At 46.9% G+C, this 13866-nt stretch overlaps 1 long non-coding RNA gene across 1 annotated transcript; it reads right to left on the reverse strand.

Annotated features, from left to right (window-relative positions):
• Positions 1-780: 780 nt before the first annotated feature.
• Positions 781-11421, reverse strand: LOC123332763. Its single transcript, XR_006549804.2, has 2 exons — positions 10984-11421; positions 781-1325 (listed from the first exon to the last, which is right to left on the reverse strand). It is a non-coding gene; the product is annotated as an uncharacterized LOC123332763 (long non-coding RNA).
• Positions 11422-13866: the final 2445 nt, after the last annotated feature.

Raw genomic sequence — 13866 nt, forward strand, 5'->3', positions numbered from 1 at the left:
TTTTCTGTTTCAGGAGACAATTTCAGGTGACAGAAACCCAGGACAACTTAGCACAGAGCAGAAAACCGAGTATAAAACTCCCAGAGGGGAACTTTTTAAAAGGCCCTTAAGTTTCCTAAAGGATAAAATAAATGTGAAAAATCTCATAGGTTGGTGGTTTCTGTTTCCTGGCATGTAATAATCATAATCATAACAGCCCATGAACAGAACTAATAAATGGCACTCCTATAGCCTCTCTTCCTTCTAGGCTCAGTCATGTACATCTTTTCATCTCTGTCCTCACATTTCAATCTCAATGACCCCACACGGCTGAAGATAATGTCAAAACTTACAGAGACGGTGAGTTACTCGCGGTCATGGGAAAGAAATGTGAATTTCAGTTTCCTGTGTCTCGGTCCTTTTCTATTCCAACCACGCCTCACCATTTTACCTAAAATACATGCACGTAGGTAACCGTGTTAATAAAATGGAGCATTACAGTAACAGGAACTTCCCTGGCTCACTGGGGGCAGTTCTAAATGCTCACAGTATTGCTCCTCAGGTGGATGCAGTGATTTCTCTTGAGGGGTAACAGACACGCTCGGCACCTCAGTCCCAGGTGCGCGTGCCACCCGCATGTCCATCCACGCCGTGAGATCAGTGGCACCCCAAGTCCCGCGAGTGTCGCCTCAACACCTGGGGCCACAGGTTGTAGGGTAAGGGAGTTAAGAGAAGGTGAGGTTCAGAAAAAGAACAAGACCGGCACTTTACAGGAACAGATCACCTTTAACGAGGTGAGAAGGGGCAACAGTCAGATTAGTGAGCTGCTGCACTAACTCAAGAAAAGAGTTAAGTATATGTAGGCATATATGTGGAAAGCTATTGTCTTAAGGGGGCCTGTTCTCCAAGGTTGTTCGGAGTAGTTATCTCTTAAACAGCTGGGGCAAGGAATTCTGGAGATCGGCCAGAGGCTGGGACTGGCTGGGAGCTGGGCATAATCAACCTTAGTGTCCATTTTTTCCCTTCAGGTGACAGAGTTCTTTGTTTTGCATAGAATGATGGGGAGAACCTGAAGGGGAGTTTTAATTCCAGACTATTTTGAGTCATGTAACTTTCCTTCATTCCAAACCCTAAGAAATAGATATAAAAAGAGAAAGAGAGGTGGGCGTCGTTAATGTCAGGGCTTCTTCGTGCTGGCAAATGAGGGTCAGGGGTTTGTGGTCTGGGAGGAAGGAAGTCTAAGGCCCGTAGTGTTAATTTTCTATTCTAGCCGTCAGGGTCTCAAGCAAAAGAACAGTCTTGACTTGGTCTTGGGAAATGGCTTGGATTCGGTCTTGGAGGAATCCCTGGAAAAGATTAAACAAACAAGACCCAAAGGTGAGTAGGAAGATGATAAAAATAAATGGTCCAAGAAGGGATAAAATCCAAGGCATCCAGTTCCAATCTGTCAGCCATGACTGCCAGGAGTTGCTTTCTCTCTGGTGGATTCATGAGGCTTGATCTGTAAGGTTTTTTGCAGTTCCTTGGACAATGCCCAACTGGTTGGCATAGAAATAGCAGGATTCATCTAGAAAAAGACACAGACCTCCCTTCTCTGCAGTGAGTAGATACAATCCCCTTCTATTTTGTAATATTACGGCCACCAAGGAATCAACTTGATATTGGGCAGTTATTAGGCCTTGAACTATTTCCTGGCAGCTGTCTGATAGGTCTTTAGATAGTGTCTGGTAGTTTTGGATGGAGTTGGTTAAGCCTATTCCAATTGCAGCCACTATTCTTAGTCCTATTAAGAGGGGGATGAAATGAATGGCTCATTTTATTCGCTTGTGGATGAGAGGAATAGGCAAGGGTTGATCCTTGGGGGCTATTAAAATGTTTGGCCTGGAATATACCAGGGTGCAGGTCCCAGTCCAATTAGTAGGTACACAGAGGTATGTAGGCGTCCCACACAGGAAAAATAGGCCAGGTGTTGTAATACAACAGTTGAAGTAGATGGCGAAGAGGAGTTGAGGGGGGTTTTGATCACTCATTCAAGGACGTTCAGAGACCCCGCTACGGTGGCCCCAATGATGGGAGAGGTGGAGGAATATGCTAAGGGAAACCACCCTGTAAAGGTTAAAGAGTGTTCCGTAGGACCAGAAACATTATATATAGCCTTTCCAGTGGCAAAGAGTAAAGTGGAGGTATGGTTGCACATGGAGTTAGGGATTGTACCCACAGGTTGGTCATACGAACTGTTTCAGTAATTTCTGGATATGCAAAAAGGAGCTGGTTGTAACAGTGTTACTCTCTGGGCAATAAGGCCTCCTACTGGAGGTTTTTCATTGAAGGAGAGAAGTTTGGTGAGTAAAGATTCTAAGAGTATGTCTAAATTTTGGATTTAGTCAGTACTGTGAAGATATTTAAGATATGAGATGAATAAAGGCTCCCTATGGTATGAGTGGTGTAGGGACATGTTACCTGTGGTCCAGTTGAGGATGGATGTAGGGAGGGCTGAATCTCCCAGGGGAGTTACGGAGAGCCGTATCCAACAGTCTTTAGTCAATTGTGGGTAAGAAGCATTGAGAAGAGTATGGGTTAAATTAAGGGTCCAGAATAGATAGTTGAGGTTAGGATTTTGAAGGAGTTCATGGGTCAGAGGAAGAAGGGAGGATAAGAAGAAGATGTTAAACAACATTTGGGGAAGTGAGCACAAGATAGATTACTATGGAAAAGAATTGGATTTCAAAGGGGGTAAAAGGTTCCCTGTAGCCACAGGGTAGAGATGTAACCTTCAACATGTTCAAACGTGGATCCTTGAGGACTTGAGACCTAGGTATCTGCCAGTTGTTCCAGGAATAATCGCAGCCATGAAACCGACAGGCTCATCCATCGCCAGTTGTGAGAAACTTAAGTATTAGTCTGGCAAGCATTTTCCTCATTGGGCTACATAACCTTTTTTAACTGAGTGATGTGTACCCAAGGGGTGATTTCTTTTAATTTTGTAGCAGTACAGGTCAGCAGAATTATCATGTAGGGTCCTTGCCATTTTGGGGTTAGATCAGAGTGGGACTGAGTTGTCATATGAACTCTGTCTCCTGTTTCAAGGGATGGCTATGGAAGATTGGGATGTGGCCAAGGGAGTAATTTATCCATATGTTGCCAAAGGGCATCTGGTATCTGGGCAAGTAAAGGAAAAGGAAGGTAGGATGGCAGACTGGGACCGTCCTGGGAAGGGGGAAGACCTAAAGGTACTATGGGCCTCCCATACATGGCCTTGAATGGACTGATATTTAAGGGTTTTTTTTTTTTTTTGTAAGGCCTGGACCTTGAAGAGGGCTAAAGGAAGGAATTTAGTCCAGTCTTGATGAAGTTTGATCGTTAATTTGGTCAGAGTTTCTTTTAGGACTCAGTTGCCTCTCTCAACCTTACCAGAAGACCGGGGATGATAAGGAAATGTGAAACCTCCAAGAAACTTGAAGGTCTCATGCAATATTTTGGGTGATTTGGGATGTGAACTTGGGTCCATTGTCAGACTGGCGGGAGGAAGACATTCCAAACCTGGGGAGGATTTCAGTAAGAATAAGCTGAGCCACATTAGGGGCTCATTTGTTAGTAGTCAGGAAAGCTTTGATCCATCCAGAAAATGTATCTATGAAGATTAGGAGAAATTTAGCCCTTTTAACAGGTGGTATGTGGGTGAAACCTACCTGCCAGTCTTCTGCATAAAGATGTCCATGAATTTGGTGGGTGGGGAAAGGAGGGGGTGAATGTTAGAATCAGGATTTGTCCACTGACAAATGGTACAAGTTTGGGTCAGATTATTTAAATAAGTCACATCATCCTTAGTTCAATAAAATTCTGAAGGAAAGCCTTAAGTACTTTTGTAGAGAGGTGGAAAAGGGAATATAAATATGAAAACAACGTGCAGATGTTAGGGTCGTCAATAGTAAAGTCAGGATTAACAGAGGCAGCCTGAGGCTTTGCTTTGTGATCTGCTATATTGTTATATAGCAGCGATCAATGCAAAGAAATAGAGGAAAACAACAGAATGGGAAAGACTAGAGATCTCTTCAAGAAAATTAGAGATACCAAGGGAACATTTCATGCAAAGATGGGCTCGATAAAGGACAGAAATGGTATGGACCTAACAGAAGCAGAAGATATTAAGAAGAGGTGGCAAGAATACACAGAAGAACTGTACAAAAAAGAGCTTCACGACCCAGATAATCACGATGGTGTGATCTCTCACCTAGAGCCAGACATCCTGGAATGTGAAGTCAAGTGGGCCTTAGAAAGCATCACTACAAACAAAGCTAGTGGAGGTGATGGAATTCCAGTTGAGCTATTCCAAATCCTGAAAGATGATGCTGTGAAAGTGCTGCACTCAATATGCCAGCAAATTTGGAACACTCAGCAGTGGCCACAGGACTGGAAAAGGTCAGTTTTCATTCCAATCCCAAAGAAAGCCAATGCCAAAGAATGCTCAAACTACCGCACAATTGCACTCATTTCACATGCTAGTAAAGTAATATTCAAAATTCTCCAAGCCAGGCTTCAGCAATATGTGAACTGTGAACTTCCAGATGTTCAAGCTGGTTTTAGAAAAGGCAGGGGAACCAGAGATCAAATTGCCAACATCCGCTGGATCACCGAAAAAGCAAGAGAGTTCCAGAAAAACATCTCTTTCTGCTTTATTGATTATGCCAAAGCCTTTGACTGTGTGGATCACAATAAACTGTGGAAAATTCTTCAAGAGATGGGAATACCAGACTACCTGACCTGCCTCTGAGAAACCTATATGCAGGTCAGGAAGCAACAGCTTAGAACTGGACATGGAACAACAGACTGGTTCCAAATAGGAAAAGGAGTACGTATATAGGTACGTATATTTACGTATACGTAAATAGGAAAAGGCCGTATATTGTCACCCTGTTTATTTAACTTGTATGCAGAGTACATCATGAGAAATGCTGGACTGGAAGATACACAAGCTGGAATCAAGATTTCCGGGAGAAATATCAATAACCTCAGATATGCAGATGACACCACCCTTATGGCAGAAAGTGAAGAGGAACTCAAAAACCTCTTGATGAAAGTGAAAGTGGAGACTGAAAAAGTTGGCTGAAAGCTCAACATTCAGAAAATGAAGATCATGGCATCTGGTCCCATCAGTTCATGGGAAATAGATGGGGAAACAGTTTCAGACTTTATTTTTGGGGGCTCCAAAATCACTGCAGATGGTAACTGCAGCCATGAAATTAAAAGACGTTTACTCCTTGGAAGAAAAGTTATGACCAACCTAGACAGCCTATTCAAAAGCAGAGACATTACTTTGCCAACAAAGGTCCATCTAGTCAAGGCTATGGTTTTTCCTGTGGTCATGTATGGATGTGAGAGTTGAACCATAAAGAAAGTTGAGTGCCGAAGAATTGATGCTTTTGAATTGGGGTGTTGGGGAAGACTTTTGAGAATCCCTTGGACTGCAAGGAGATCCAAACAGTCCATTCTAAAGGAGATCAGCCCTGGGATTTTTTTGGAAGGAATGATAGTAAAGCTGAAACTCCAGTACTTTGGCCACCTCATGCGAAGAGTTGACTCATTGGAAAAGACTCTGATGCTGGGAGGGATTGGGGGCAGGAGGAGAAGGGGACGACAGAGGATGAGATGGCTGGATGGCATCACCAACTCGATGGACATGAGTTTGAGTGAACTCCAGGAGACGGTGATGGAGAGAAAGGCCTGGTGTGCTGTAATTCATGGGGTCACAAAGAGTCGGACACGACTGAGCAACTGAATGGAACTGAACTGATATTGTTATAAAAGGAGATAGGGCCATGCTGCTGATGTCCCCGGCAATGTATTACAGCAGCTTGTTTTGGGAGCTGAGCTGCATGGAGTTCAGAAATAAAAGCAGCATTGAAAATAGGTGTCCTTCTGAGTCAGGAATCCCCTCTCCCCCGATTATAATTTTAGAATGTAATATGTTATAGACATACTTGGAGTCCATGTAAATGTTTACCTTTTGGTCTTTGGCTAGGGTCAAAGCTTGTGTAGGAACTATTAGTTCAGCCTGCTGTGAGGATGTGTGAGCTGGGAGCGTGGCTGACTTGATGAGGCGAAGGGGGATAGCTTTGTCGGGATGTCCCTGGACTATAGCGTATCCAGCCCCAAATGCGGCTTGTGTCTGGGCACTGCCATCTATGAACCAGGATGGGACTTTGGGGTGAGTAAGGGGCTGATCGGTTATATATTTGAAGGGATTAAGTGTCATATCTAAGGTCTGAACACAGTCATGAGATAGGTGTTCTGATTCTGGATCTGGTGTAGGGAGTAAGCTAGCAGGATTAAGAGGTTTACAAGGCATAAAAGAAAGGGATGGGTCCAGGAGGTGTGTGTGGAGGATCTGTAGTTGAGCAGCGGGCAGAGAAAGGAAAGCCCGGTGAGAGAGTAAATCTTTGAAGGAATGAGGTAAGCATACATTTAGAGGAGCATTTAGGGTTAGTTTTTGGGATTCAGGTATTAAGAGGGTAGTTGCAGCTAAGGCCTGGAGACAAGGTGGCCATCTGAGCATTACAAGATCAAGTTGTTTAGATAAGAAAGCTAGAGGGCCCCACATCCCCCCTTTTTTGGCACAGAATCCCTAAGGAATGTCCTTGTCAAGAATGTACAAAAAGGAAAAAAGGCTTGGTGTAATCAAGTAAGTAAAGAGAAGGGGCCTGTAGTAAATGTTTGATAAGAGTCTGTTTTGGGGTGAGGAGAGAGGTGGGGGCCAATTAGTGTTCATCTAGGTTTCCTCAAGTAGCTTGGTAGAGAGGTTTTGCATGGAGGGCAAAATTTGGGACCCATATTCAGAAGTTTAATAGACCTAATATAAAAAGAAGTTCCCTCTTGGTTTGGGGCCTGGGGGTCTGTGTCAAGGCTCGAAGTCTCTGAGCTGGAATTATTTTGGATGTGGGAGTGAGAAGCAATCCCATGTAACTGTCAGTGGTGGAAGCAATTGTGCTTTGGAGAGAGAGACTCTGTAGCCCCAGTTGCCTAGGGCATTTAATACTGTTGCAGTGTGGACTAGGCAGTTATGGTGAGAGGAACCACCTAACAATAAATTGTCTACATATTGGAGTAAGGTAGTAGAGCTTAAGCCTAAAGTTTGTAGGTCTCTTTGGAGGGCTTGATAGAAAAAAATGAGGGCTATCTCTAAACCCTTGTGGTAAAATAGTCCAAGTTAATTGTTGAGATTGATATATGTCTGGGTCCGTCCAGGTGAAGACAAATAAGGGCTATGAGGAGTGGTGTAAAGAAAGCATCTTTGAGGCCCAATACCATGAAGTAGAGTGTGTCAGGGGGAATATGTGAGAGAAGGGTGTAGGGATTAGTGACCACCAGGTATATGGGTATTAAGGCCTCATTGATCTTGTGAAGATCTTGAACTAGACGCCAGGAGTGGGGGCCCTTTTTGACTGCCAGTATACGAGTATTATGAGAACAGATAAGCTGCAAAAGGCCGGCTTTGAGCAGTCGGGAGATTATTTATTGGTTTAAGTCCTTGTCGAGATTCCATGGTCAGGGTATATTAAGTTTGGGTTATTACCTCAGAGGGATTTTTAAGAAAAGTCTGTACAGGGGAATGGTGTTGGGCTACTGACAGGGCTTCAGTGTCCCAGACCTGAGGATCTATGGGGGAAGGTCAGGAGGCAGGTTTTGGGAGTGAGGGCTGGCCAAGGGTTCAGGTGCCATTTGAATGCAAAGAGTTGATATGGGATCTAAGAATGGGAGGTTTATAGAAGTTTGTGGCTTAGCTAGAAGATCATGTCCCATCAATGCCATTGGGCATTGAGGAACTACTATAAAAGAATATGTTAATGTTTCCTTACCAAAAGAACATAGGAGAGGAGGGGTTATTTGGGGATAAAAAGGGATGCTTGAGACCCCCTTTGATAGCCACTTCTGAAGGTTGAAGAGGGCCCTTAAAAGAGATTAAAAGTGAAAAGGCTGCTCCAGTGTCTATTAGGAATGAGACTTTGTGTCCGGCCACTGTGCCAATTACCCAAAGCTCCGAGTCCGTCTGTATGGGGTGGACTTAGGGTCTGGAGCTTAGGCTCCATCACTGGACTAACTCAGGGACTATTGGATCATCTCTCGCCTCATCTGAGGAACCGTGGTCTGGGGTGCCAGGGCCCCCCTGAGTCTAGTTCCCAGCTCACTGTTGTTGGGCCTGGGGTGGACCCCGAGATTTGGTGGGTAGTGTCTGAGGACAATCCATTTTCCAGCGGCCCCATTGTTTGCAGGTGGGGCAGGGTTTAGTGGGTGGCCAGGTGTTCGGGCAGGACTTAGACCAGTGTCCCGACTGGTTACATCTGAAGCAGGGGCCTAGAGGGTTAGGTCCCATACAGGTGGGCTGAGGTTGATGAGCCAAAGGGGTTGAATTTTTTTCTTGGATAGCTGTAGTGAATAAAGCGTATTTGGCCTTTATTTCCTTTTCCTTTTTTCGCTTCTTCCTCCCTATTGTTGAAAACTTTAAAGGCTATTTCTAGGAGATCTCACTGAGGGGTTTCAGGGCCTTTCTCTAACTGGCATAGTTTTGGGCAAATATCTGGGGCTGACTGGCTTATGAACTGGATGTGTAGGTACATAAGTCCGGCAGGGGTGGAAATATCTAGATTAGTGTATTTTTGCACTGCCTCAGTAAGCCATGAAAGAAAAAGGGCAGGATTTTCATCTTTTTTTGAGTCCCTTTCCTAATCACATCATAGCTAACATGAATGTGGGAGCTTTTTAGCATTCCTTCTAGTAAACAGGTGATCATATGATATAGGTACTGGATGCCGGCATCGCTGGCTTGATATGTCCACCATGGCTCAGTTAAAGGGACTACATCATCAGCCACCAGATTAGTCCTATCTTGGTTATGGAGCTGATTACCATGAGTCCGAGCTGCCTGCCATTTCTGTTCCTTTTCATCAGGGGTTAAAGTGGCATTTAGGATGTAATAAAGATCATTCCAGGTTAAATGATATGCTTGTGTAAGATGGAGGAATTTTCTCCTGTATCTAGTAGGATTTTCTGAAAAAGAACCCAATTTTTATTTAATTTGGCTCATATGAGAAATTGAGAAAGGCACATGAACCCATGTAGGGCCCTCTGGTCCCGCTACCTCTCTGAGAGGAAACGTGTTTGCTTTGGGTCCTGGCTGATGGAAGTGCGTGGAAAGCTCTTTTGGAGTTTCAGAGTCATTGCTTCCTGTTTTGGAGGAGGAAGGGTGAGAGGATGGGGTCTCAGCTCCAGCTTTCTCTCCAGGGCAGTAGGGAGGAGGCTCATCTGCCAGGTCAAAATAGGGGGCTGAGGGTTTAGGGGGCCTTTTAGGGGCTTTAGATTTTGATTCTTTTTTAGTGGAGTGGGAGAGAGAGCAGAGGAGGATTTGATAGGTAGAACAGCCCTTGCAGAGAGAAGGATGGCGTCGAAGGTCCCAGAAGGCTTGAATATAGGGGACCTCCGACCATTTGCAATTCCATCTGAGGAAGTTTGTGAGATCTGATAAAATCTTGAAATTGAAAGTCCCAAACTAAGGCCAGTGGTTTTGGTTAACTAGTTTGTATTGAGGCCAAATTTGAGTGCAAAGTGACTGGAGTTTATGAATGTTGAGATCGGTCAAGAGTAGAGGTTTAGAGGTTTTGTCTCACACAGGCCAAGGAAGAGTTCTGTAGGACGGATTGGCTTGACCCCATAGCAAATGGCTAGTGACTGTCCGATAGAGAGAAAAGGTCGTCACCTAATCTTTTGACCGGGCAAAGAAAAAGAGAAACTCTGAAGGAGGGAGGGGCGTCCCCCACGTACCTCCCCAGAGGGCCTTTTGGCCAGAGGGTTCCCCGGGAACCCGGAAAGGATAATAGTCTATGGCGCCCTAGAGTACCGTCCAGGTTTACCTGGGCTACTGGGTCAGGTGAGAATTCGTGGTGGATGGGGGAGGTCAAATTGCAAAAGGCCTTTGTCCTGGAGTTGGTAGGTCTCACGGAAAAGAAAGTGTAGAGAAAAGAGGGGAAGGGGTGGGGGGAGAGAGAGCGCGCGTGCAAGCAGTATTCCTCTGGTTACATGGAAAACCAATAAAGCCCTTATATAGGGTTTGTACTGCTTATGAAGGCACAGGGAGTCCTCTTGAGGAGGTCTTAAAAGCCCGGGCTGGAAGGTGAGCTCGACAGCCTTCCACGCTCTTAAGAGCTGGCAGTGGAGAACGAGAAGGAACCTCAACCTCCCAGTTTCAGCACCAAAAAATGTAGGCTAAGGGAGTTAGAGAAGGCGAGGTTCCGAAAAAGAACAAGACCGGCACTTTACAGGAACCGATCACCTTTAATGAGGCGAGCATGTGCAGCAGTCAGATTAGTGAGCTGCTACACTAACCCAAGAAAAGAATAAGTATATGTAGGTATACATGTGGAAATCTACTATCTTAAAGGGGCCTGTTTTTCTCCAAGGTTGTTCAGAGTAGTTCTCTCTTAAAGGGCTGGGGCAAGGAATCCTGGAGGTCAGCCAGAGGCTAGGTCCGGCTGGGAGCTGGGTGTAATCAACCTTAATGTCCATTTTTTTTTCCTTTGGATGACAGAGTTCTTTGTTTTTGCATAGAATGGTGGGGAGGATCTGGAGGGGAGTTTTAATTCCAGGCTATTTTGAGCCATGTAACATTCCTTCACAGGTCACCTCCCACGATGAGACCCATGTCCTCCTGCGTTATTGACAAGCAACTCATGTGAGTCGCCCTGAATCTGAGCTGACGGCCTGATTTAACAAGGAGAATATTATGACCTTACCCTCCGAACAAAGTTAACACTCGTCCAGAGCCTGGTCCTGAGCTGTGGTTCGCGCGCCGGACACCCCCACCCCCCGGACTGGAAGTTCCTCCTTGGCCCCCCTTTCCCCATCTCCTCCACCAGCACCCCGTGCTCCGGTCTCTGGGCCTGTCTGCCTGCCGTGGTTTACAAGCCCCGTGAGAGACACCATCACGTCTGTCTGTATCTGGGCTGTCTCACTCACCTGAGGCCTCTGGGCCCGCACGCCATCCCAACGGCTGCACATCCTCCTCCCTGGCTGAGCAGTGTCCGCTTGTGCTTGTGTGAACACCCTGCGTCTGCGCTGGCCCACCCCTCACGGACACCTGGGCCTGCGGCCACGGCTGCTGTGGACGCAGCTGAGGCGATGCGGACATGTGGACACCGGGCTGAGTCTGTGTTGCCGTTCAGGGTTTGCCCAGACCCGACAGCGTCCCTAATGGGATAGTGTCAGTCAGCAAGAGACTCCGGCTGACTCCAAACCAGACCCTCAGACACCTGCTTTTCACGGAGGCAGTTGTGTACACTCCTGCAGACCTCGAGCCTCAGACCCTGCGGCCACCACAGCCAGGCCCTGCGCCCGGTGGCAGTCAAAACTGGGGCCATAGAGGTGAATCCAGGGCCACAGCTGTAAGCCGGGGCCACTGACGTAAGTCTATTGTCTGTGAGGTAAACCCGAGGCCACCAACATAAACTGGGGCCTTGGCTGTAAAGCTGGGGCCACTGATGTAAAACTGTGGCCACTGACGTAAATCCGTGACGTAAAGCCACCATCATTGACGTAAACCTGGGGTCACTAACGTAAAACTGGGATCACTGACGTAAATCCAGGGTCACTGACGTAAATCTGTTGCCTCAGACGGAAAACCAGGGACACTGTGGTAAATTGGGGCCTCAGACATGACTCCGGGTGCAGGCACCTGTCAGGCTCAGGTGGAGTGCCGGGTGCCCTGGACTAAGCGGGAGGTGTAGATGGCCTGGCTTTAATCCCAAGGACCCCCAGCCTCCCTGTGTGCCCCAGGCCACGCCCTGCCCTCCAGTGGCTTGTGGTTGACAGGGTCGGTCCAGGCGGTGAGTGCCCAGGCCTCTCAGGGCGGCTCCTGTGGACCCTGTGGGCTCAGCTCTGGCCGTTCCCAACGCCAGGGGTTCTGGGGTTCAGACCCTGCCCCTCAGGGAGAGCCCAGGGTTTAGCCCCGACCAACCTCCCCTCCCCCGCCCTCCCAGAGTCAGCATCGCTCGCCGAGTGGCCGGGTTCTCACAGGGAATGGTTCTGTGTGTAGCTGTGGATTCGGTATTGGGAAGAGCGAGTTCAGGACCCTCCTGGGTTCGCAGCCTGACAGTGAACCCCATGGTTCCTATCGACCTGACTTTATAGATCAACAAAACGAGGCCCAGAGAAATTCCAGGTTTTGCTCCAGAGTCAGTCACAGTGACAGGGACTCCTGGGGTCCCGGAGTCGTGTCGCCCTGCACCCCTAGAAGGTGCGTGCACACCCGCAGCTTCCGTGCAGTGCAGTGAACCTGCGTTCCCTTTCCTCTGCCCACCTGTGCAGGGGCACCAACAGAACCCACAGGCGGGGGAGCTCACAGACAGATTCTGGCAGCCGGACATGTGCCACCCCGTGCTGGCTTGTGGTGGGGGCCTTGCTGGCTTGTATGCGTGCCGGAGGGCTGTCTGCAGTCTCGCTGCCTTTCCAAGAGCGTGGGAACGAGAGAGTGGGTCTCCCCCCGCCTCCCGTCCTCTCATCGCACCAGGGCCCCACTCTGATGACTGCCTTCAGTCTTAATTGCCTCCGAAGAGCCCTGCCTTCAGGAACTGTCACACTGGGTGTTAGGGCTTCAACATAGGAGTTTTAGGGGTAATAGCCCTGTCCAGGGCAGAGTCACAGACACGTGAATAAATGAGCATTTGGTGTTTGGAGGCCTTTGTAACTTTGTTCTTGATATTTCTGAGGCGCTGCAGTGGCTTCCTTCATGTTCTGTATGAATTTCCTGTTGCTTCTGTAACAAATTGCCACAAATTCAGTGCCTTAAAACACTGTGAATGTATTATCCTCCAGTCTTAGGAATCAGAAGCTTGGAGTCAAGGGGCTGGCAGGACTCTGTTCCCATCCTCCCCCCACCTGTCCAGCCCCCCATTCCTTACCTGGTGGCCTCCACCCATCCCCTGTTCTCCACACTGCATCTCTCTGACAGTCCCCATCTTGGTTCGCAGCTCCCTCTGCTCTGAAGGATGGCTGTGATTGTGCTGGGCCTTCCTAGCTGATCCCAGGCTCTCCTGTTTCAGTATCCTGAACTTAGTCCCATCCTCCCTTTGATCACATATGTGATGTGTTCACAGTTTCCAGGGATGGGCATGTCTGTGTCTGGGGGACCATTATTCTGCCTCCCACATGGTAAGTTCTACTTTTAAACTAACTGCTTTCTAATATCATTATGCTGTACTAATAAATAAATTATTAATTTAATATAGTAAGAGTACACTCAATATGTTTCAGGTTACTAAAGGGGCAGATGGTATTTGACCTTGGAATTTCAGTTTCTCATATGATCAGAATATTTTCCTTGGAAATCACATGGCTGAGATTTTGAGGATGTTTTAATGCTGAGTAATGTCCATGTCTTCTTGCTCTTTGTCATTTGTTCTCTTAACAAAATATGTAGTTCTGGTAAATTCTGATATACAGTTGGTGCTTGTTAAAGCACCATGGGATTGATTGTAGGGTTACATATCAAGTTTGGATGAGGCAAACTCATAAATAGGGATTCTGCAGATGGTGAGCATCAGTTGCAGTTGGTGAGTCTTTATGACCACGTTTTCTATTTGCTCACATGCTCCTATATGTCCCAGTCTATCATTGACCCTTTGAGAATAATCACACTACTGAGAAACTGGCCATGGAACTTGGAACATCCACATGACACAGGAAGCCACTTAGACCAACTATCAGAGATAACTAGTGGGCCCTCAGCAGGACAGTGACAGATAACAGTGGAAAACTGCACTGTTTGCAGGATAAAACCACCAGTCATTGATCAGACACTCACAGTGTGATGGAACAGTGAGTGATATGGGTTACAGAGAAGAT

The sequence above is a fragment of the Bubalus bubalis genome, chromosome 1 (genome assembly GCF_019923935.1).
Source record: "Bubalus bubalis isolate 160015118507 breed Murrah chromosome 1, NDDB_SH_1, whole genome shotgun sequence".
NCBI lineage: Eukaryota > Metazoa > Chordata > Mammalia > Artiodactyla > Bovidae > Bubalus > Bubalus bubalis.